Below are 7823 nucleotides of genomic sequence, written 5' to 3'. Positions count from 1 at the left end.
TTTAAGCACCTGTCTATCAGCTAGAATTTTGACCCTCAAAGACCTGTTAGTCTGCCTTTAAAATGTCCACCTCCGCTACATTTATTATCCTAAATTAGATGCACCTGTTTGAGGTCGTTAGCTGCATAAAGACACCTGTCCACCTGATACAATTAGTAAGAATCCAACTACTAACATGGCCAAGACCAAAGAGCTGTCCAAAGACACTAGAGACAAAATTGTACACCTCCACAAGGCTGGAAAGGGCCACGGGGAAATTGCCAAGCAGCTTGGTGAAAAAAGGTCCACTGTTGGAGCAATCATTACAAAATGGAAGAAGCTAAACATGACTGTCAATCTCCCTCGGACTGGGGCTCCATGCAAGATCTCACCTCGTGGGGTCTCAATGATCCTAAGGAAGGTGAGAAATCAGCCCAGAACTACAGGAGGAGCTGGTCAATGACCTGAAAAAGCTGGGACCACCGTTTCCAAGGTTACTGTTGGTAATACACTAAGACGTCATGGTTTAAAATCATGCATGGCACGGAAGGTTCCCCTGCTTAAACCAGCACATGTCCAGGCACTTCTTAAGTTTGCCAATGACCATTTGGATGATCCAGAGGAGTCATGGGAGAAAGTCATGTGGTCAGATAAGACCAAAATAGAACTTTTGGGTCATAATTCCACTAAACGTGTTTGGAGAAAAAAGAATGATGAGTACCATCCCAAGAACACCATCCCTACTTTGAAGCATGGGGGTGGTAGCATCATGCTTTGGGGGTGTTTTTCTGCACATGGGACAGGGCGACTGCACTGTATTAAGGAGAGGATGACCGGGGCCATGTATTGCAAGATTTTGGGAACAACCTCCTTCCCTCAGTTAGAGCATTGAAGATGGGTCGAGGCTGGGTCTTCCAACATGACAATGACCCGAAGCACACAGCCAGGATAACCAAGGACTGGCTCTGTAAGAAGCATATCAAGGTTCTGGCCTGGCCTAGCCAGTCTCAGACCTAAACCCAATAGAGAATCTTTGGAGGGAGCTCAAACTCCGTGTTTCTCAGTGACAGGCCAGAAACCTGACTGATCTAGTGAAGTGTGGAGGAGTGGGCCAAAATCCCTCCTGCAGTGTGTGCAAACCTGGTGAAAAACTACAGGAAACGTTTGACCTCTGTAATTGCAAACAAAGGCTACTGTACCAAATATTAACATTAACTTTCTCAGGTGTTCAAATACTTATTTGCAGCTGTATCATACAAATAAATAGTTTAAAAATCATATATTGTGATTTCTGGATTTTTTTTTTAGATTATGACTCTCACAGTGGACATGCACCTACGATGACAAATTCAGACCCCTCCATGATTTCTAAGTGGGAGAACTTGCAAAATAGCAGGGTGTTTAAATACTTATTTTCCTCACTGTGTATATGTGTATATATATATATATATATATATATATATATATATATATATATATATATATATATATATATATATATATCTCACAATACTATAGAAATTTAACTTATATATATTTTATATTTATACTTAGATATATTTTAGAGCAGTCAATATGCAGTTTGTATAGCAGTTCAGATTTAAAACTCAACATACAACCAATATTGTCAAAATAGCTGCCAACAAAAGTGAGTACACTCTAAGTGATAACAGCTGTACTTCATGTAATCATGCAAAGCCACATGTTCTCTTGATCATGTTCATGTTTTTGTCTGCTTGACAGGACCATACATATTTGTATCATGTATTAGATCAGTAAAAATTTTGTGCAAGATAATTGTGCAAGGAAGGGAAAGGGAGACAGGGTGCAGAGAAGTCCACGGATTAGGTGCTAGGTGTTTCCTGGTTTAAACTCTGAATGGCCTGCAGGAAGAAGCTCCTTCTTATTTTCTCTGTGCTTGCCTTCAAGGAGTGAAAGCGATTCCCTGAACACAACATAGAAAAGAGTCCATTGTTGAGATGGATGAGGTCCTTCAGTAACTTCCTGGCCTTGTTCCAGCAATGTTTGCGGTAGATGTCTTGCAGGTCAGGGAGCTCGGTGTGGATGGTATGTTCAGCTGACCGCACCACCCTCCGGAGGGCTCGCTTGTCCTGCATGGTGCTGTTCCCGAACCAGAAAGTGATGCTTTAAATGGTGCTAGTGTAGAAAGTCCTTAGCACCTGAGAGTAGTCTTAAGTCCCTTAAGTGTCTCAGATGGAACGGACACTGCCGGGCCTGCTTTACCAATGTGTTGATGTGACAGGACCAAGGCGGATCCTGTGTGATGTGAACACCTAGGTACCAGAAACTGTCCACTCTCTCCAACGGGGGCCCCTTGATCTTTAGCAATTGGTATGATTGCTCCCGCTTTGTGCTCAAGTCCACTATTAACTCCTTAGTCTTGCTGACGTTCAGGAGAAGATTGTTCTCCTGGCACCATCTCTACAGGCTTTTAATCTCCTGTAGGTAGGCTGTCTATTAGGCCCACCATAACAGTATGATTAGCAAACTTGAAGATGGTGGTGGAGTTGGAAGTGGCTACAGAGTCATATGTGTACAGCTAGGATAGCAGGGGGCTCAGTGCCTCTCTTTGAGGATTTGAGAATTTAAATTGTTGCTTTCCACAAAGATAACCTAGGATATTTTAGGAACACCCTAAAACTGAGTTACAGTACACTGGCCAGGGTCATACAGAGGTTTTCCAAGACGGGTTCCATTCGGAACAGGCTTCACAAGAGTCGATCAAAGAAGCTGTGCGTCAGAAGGAAGCCTGCTCTGAAGCTAGCTCACTGAAGACAACTTGTCCAAGAGCATGACTTACTGGAACCATGTCCTGTGGTCTAATGAGACTAAGATCAACTTGTTTGGCTCAGATAGTGTCTAGCATGTGTGGTGACACCCTGGTGAGGAAAACCAAGAAAATTGTGTCTTGCCTGCAGTCAAGCATGGTGGTGGTAGCATCATGGTTTGAGCTGCATGAGTGCTGCTGGTACTGGGGAGCTGCAGTTCATTGAGGGAAACATGGTTTCAAACATGGACTGTTGAACATTCTTAAGCAGAAAATTATGTCTTCCCTTCAGAACCTGGGCCGAACAGCAGTTTTCCAACAAAATAATGACCTCAAACACACCGACAAGTGTAATGTCATGGAAAGGGAAAGTGTTGATGGCTATCAATAAACAGGAGAATAGTGTATGCTATGACGGTCTTTAAAACATAAAAGTTGATAGATAATATTTGAGTTTTTAACACATCAATTCAGCTGACAAACTTGAGCACATGTGCTAGTGTGCACAGAAGCATTCTAATCTGCCTTTTGAACAATTTTATAGAAATTCTGGTGATCGTTCCAGATTTACCCACTGATATTTTTAGCTTTTCCTGAGTCTGTATAGTTGCCAACTGGTGGGGGTTTCTCTAAAGATGATTTCAAAGTGCTGGATATGTAAATGTGCCTTACAGTTATGGACAATTTTCAAGTAAGATGATAAAAAAAGAAAAGTACACTCTGTTTATTGATGGATACTTTGTGTAAAGACAATGCCAGAAGTAATATATTATAAAGGTCATGCAAGACATAAAGGCAACGAAAAGCTCCAAACACAGCATTTGTTCTATTGATCTAGTATGTCTACATATGAAAAATTGTTCTGTATGATGAGTGTCAGTTGTAAATCTGAGCCTTACTGTGAGGCTGTAGTACTGCTGAGTTGTTTAGTTTTTCTGGCCTACATCAATAACTGAATGTCAGTCATGGTCAGCTTTTCCAGAGAGGGCCCTCCATTTATTTACACATTCACCAAGTACTGTAACTAAGAGGGGTGGTGGCAATAAAAATGTATTTGTTTTGAAACTGCAGATTTTATTAAAAAATAAATCTTATTGATGGATGAATTGATGGAAGTAAGTAAGCACATGACAAACATATTCAGCATCTAATAAAAGGTCCAGTTTTACAAATTGGGAAAAGTCCAGGAATTGTTTTTTTTTTTTCCCCAGATTTAAGACTGTTGAGTTTTTGGTGAACCCATTGCGGTCTTTGATTGGTCTTCTTGTCTGATAGGATTGGAGTTCATGAGCCTTCTGCTGTTGCTGGCAATCCATCTCAAGGTTTGGCATTTTGTGTTTTGAATGCTTTTCTACTCATCACTGTTGTAATGGGTGATTATTTAAGTTTCTGTAATAGCCTTTGCAAGGCCTGGGCCTGCTGGCAAAATCCTGCACCATTTACCTGAGGTATGGTAAACAGTCCATGGCTTGTGTCTTTTTAGATAATTTGTCCTCTGAAGGCATCGCTTGTACTGAATGCCCTTAGTGGTGCAGATAATCCAATGAGCCATGTCTCATTATGAGGCTTCTGCTTATAAACAGAGCAACTGTCATAACACATAGTAAAAAGGTGAAATTTACCTGAATCTAAGACATGACTACATGTCAGCCCCACAAGGTCAAACAAATTGTTTAGATCAGACTTTTTGTGTTCTTTTTGTTTATCTAGCATTTGTTACATGTAGATTTTTTTTTTTTGAGGTTATAATTATTCAGCATCCATGAAACCCATGAAAATCTATTGTTGTTTTTTTATATGAAATTGTTTGAATTTCTTAAATCAAGTAATTGAATATCATTATTGGCCAATCTTCATTTTTACTGAATGCATTTTTAAACGTTTAATTTGACCATTTTTTGTCTATTTGTTTATTGAAATGTTTTAACTAATTAGTACAGTAGTAATACAGTGGATACAGGTATAATACAGTGGACTTTGTTTGCTTCCATAAGAGTAATAAAATAAGTAATAAAAGCCGGGTGTAGTGGTTTTACATTTTGGAAAAAGGACCTTGTGGGTCATCCCATACTCCAGTTTGTGGAAATGAAAATCATGAGCTTGTCATGTAAATAACCTCCCATTTAAATCAACAACAACAAAATTAAGCACAGAAATCAAGTAATTTAGCATGCTTGTGTGTGTGTGTGTGTGTGTGTGTGTGTGTGTGTGTAGGAGAGAAGTATACAGAAGGTTCACAATTGTCCCACTTAACTTTTTTGTGCCAGACACTTTGGAAAATATCTCCACTTTTCTTTTTGTTAGGAAATTAAAATTTAAAAATTAAAAGCGTGTGCAGTGTAATTAAGAAGGGCCCTCAGGCCCAGGTTGCAGTGATTGACTTTTTACTGCCAATGTGAAACTTCCCCATTCAGTCTTATACCTTGCAAAACTATTCAGATCGGGGCATCATGGTTAGTTCTCCTACCTCCTGCCAAAAGAAAGTTGCCTCCAGGCTGAGATCACTTTTCCAGCTGCTCATTTTAGCCTTAAATGATTACCACAAGCGTGACAATAAAGCTCTCTCGCCCACTGCTGACACTCACGTATACTAGGCTTTTAACTGGACGGTTACAATTACCAAATGTAGACAAAGCTCACGTTTATTTTTTCTAGACTTTCATGCTGTGACAGCTTGCTTACTCTTCTCTAGGCTCAAACTCTATTTACGTAGATGGTACATTTATTCATTTGGCCGAGGCTTTTCAGGCAAAATACAATCCAAGCACAGAACTGCTAAAGGAGCCAACAGTAATAGAATGTGTTATGAGTGTAAATTCCACCAACTGATCACAAACAGTTGTATTCTGAATTATATGAAGAACAGACTGAGCCACAGGTGAACACAAGGCCTGAGATAGTACTAGTAATCAGGAGGGCTAGTAATAGTTAAGAAGAAGTTACGAGTTAAGAACATTTACAAATGTTGTGAAACTGTGAGAAATGTCACATAGTAGCACCATAAAGAAAAGAAGGGGAGTGAAATATTTAAGAAATGCCTTGATGGAAAAAATACACATAGTCATGTATATGCCTTAATAAATCATTTTTTAAAAATCGTGTAGAAATGGCATGAAATAAAAAAACAATTTTACATTGAAATTACATCTGGTAATAAATGAAGTATGTGTAGAAACCATGTAAACAACAATTGAAGAGAAAAATAATACAGGACGTATAATGTGTAGAACTCATGTGCAATCATGTATGAACTAGCATACAAAAACATACAGATGACTACAAATGAATCATTAATCAGTGCAAATCAACAAATCCTGTGAAAGAAAATCGCGTGGAAAATCTACTTGTAAAAGTCTGCATTTGAATAATGTGTTCAAACTAAACATAACTTTCATATATCAGATCTTTAAAGATTTACATGCTTTTGTTCACATAGAAACAGGCTGAGGGTGCTTCTAAATGTTTCCTAAAGGTTGTGTCAGACATTTTCTATTTAGATGTTTCTATTTTATGTTCAAAAGTGTTTTCAGAAGCCAAACAAATTGAGTCAGGGAACAAATTGATAGCAAAGGCTCTTTTTTGGAATCCTGACTGTGTATATGACGTCTTTGTCCATGGGAAAAATAGCCATGACTTTTTTATTACACTAAATATTTACCAGTGGGAGAACAGCATAAACTCTGTGTTAGATTGCCAGAGTTTGGTGTCATTTGAGCAGTTGTTTAGGGAATTGAAGGTTCAGTAAACAATCATTCCTCTCCCATCTGCCTGCTGTTTATGTGTGTAAGGATTTGCACCCCTTGATGTCAGGCCACACAAGCAAAGCTTATTAAAACTGTAAGCAAGTCTGATGCAAGAAAATGTCGAGACAAAATCTCTTCATCTTTGCCAATTTTGGTTATCTTTTGAGACAAACGTGAAGTATTGCATTTTATTTATTTTTATTATCACAGCTGCATTGTTGAATTGTTAAAAAACAGGCCCTTGCTCACAGTATAGTCACCAATTTAGTACCTTCTTTAATTTAACATATGAATATCCAAACAGGGGATTTATTGAATTTATTCATACCAGCTGAGGTGTGACCATTTATTTTAACATTACCTGTTTTTGATGACTTTGTTCTTCATGGTTTCAAATACTACTTTTGTATTAAAAAGCTTTCCCCGCTTAAAGAATTTATAAATTAAAAAAATTTGACATATAAATTAACTTTCTATATTATATGACTTTCTATCGTACAACCTTCAAATTAGGAGAAAGACACAAATGCTCTAATGCATTTTATTTTGATTATGTTTAACTATCTCTGAAAATTTCTGTGTATGTTTAACCACAAATTACAGTATAAATGCGTTTCTTATGCTTGTTTCGAGTGAATATATATATACAGTGAGGAAAATAAGTATTTGAACACCCTGCTATTTTGCAAGTTCTCCCACTTAGAAATCATGGAGGGGTCTGAAATTGTCATCGTAGGTGCATGTCCACTGTGAGAGACATAATCAAAAAAAAAAAATCCAGAAATCACAATGTATGATTTTTTAACTATTTATTTGTATGATACAGCTGCAAATAAGTATTTGAACACCTGAGAAAGTCAATGTTAATATTTGGTACAGTAGCCTTTGTTTGCAATTACAGAGGTCAAACGTTTCTCGTAGTTTTTCACCAGGTTTGCACACACTGCAGGAGGGATTTTGGCCCACTCCTCCACACAGATCTTCTCTAGATCAGTCAGGTTTCTGGCCTGTCGCTGAGAAACACGGAGTTTGAGCTCCCTCCAAAGATTCTCTATTGGGTTTAGGTCTGGAGACTGGCTAGGCCACGCCAGAACCTTGATATGCTTCTTACAGAGCCACTCCTTGGTTATCCTGGCTGTGTGCTTCGGGTCATTGTCATGTTGGAAGACCCAGCCTCGACCCATCTTCAATGCTCTAACTGAGGGAAGGAGGTTGTTCCCCAAAATTTCGCAATACATGGCCCCGGTCATTCTCTCCTTTATACAGTGCAGTCGCCCTGCCCCATGTGAAGAAAAACACCCCCAAAGCATGAT

Source organism: Silurus meridionalis, chromosome 17 (genome assembly GCF_014805685.1).
Source record: "Silurus meridionalis isolate SWU-2019-XX chromosome 17, ASM1480568v1, whole genome shotgun sequence".
NCBI lineage: Eukaryota > Metazoa > Chordata > Actinopteri > Siluriformes > Siluridae > Silurus > Silurus meridionalis.
Note: the sequence above shows the minus strand (reverse complement) of the source record.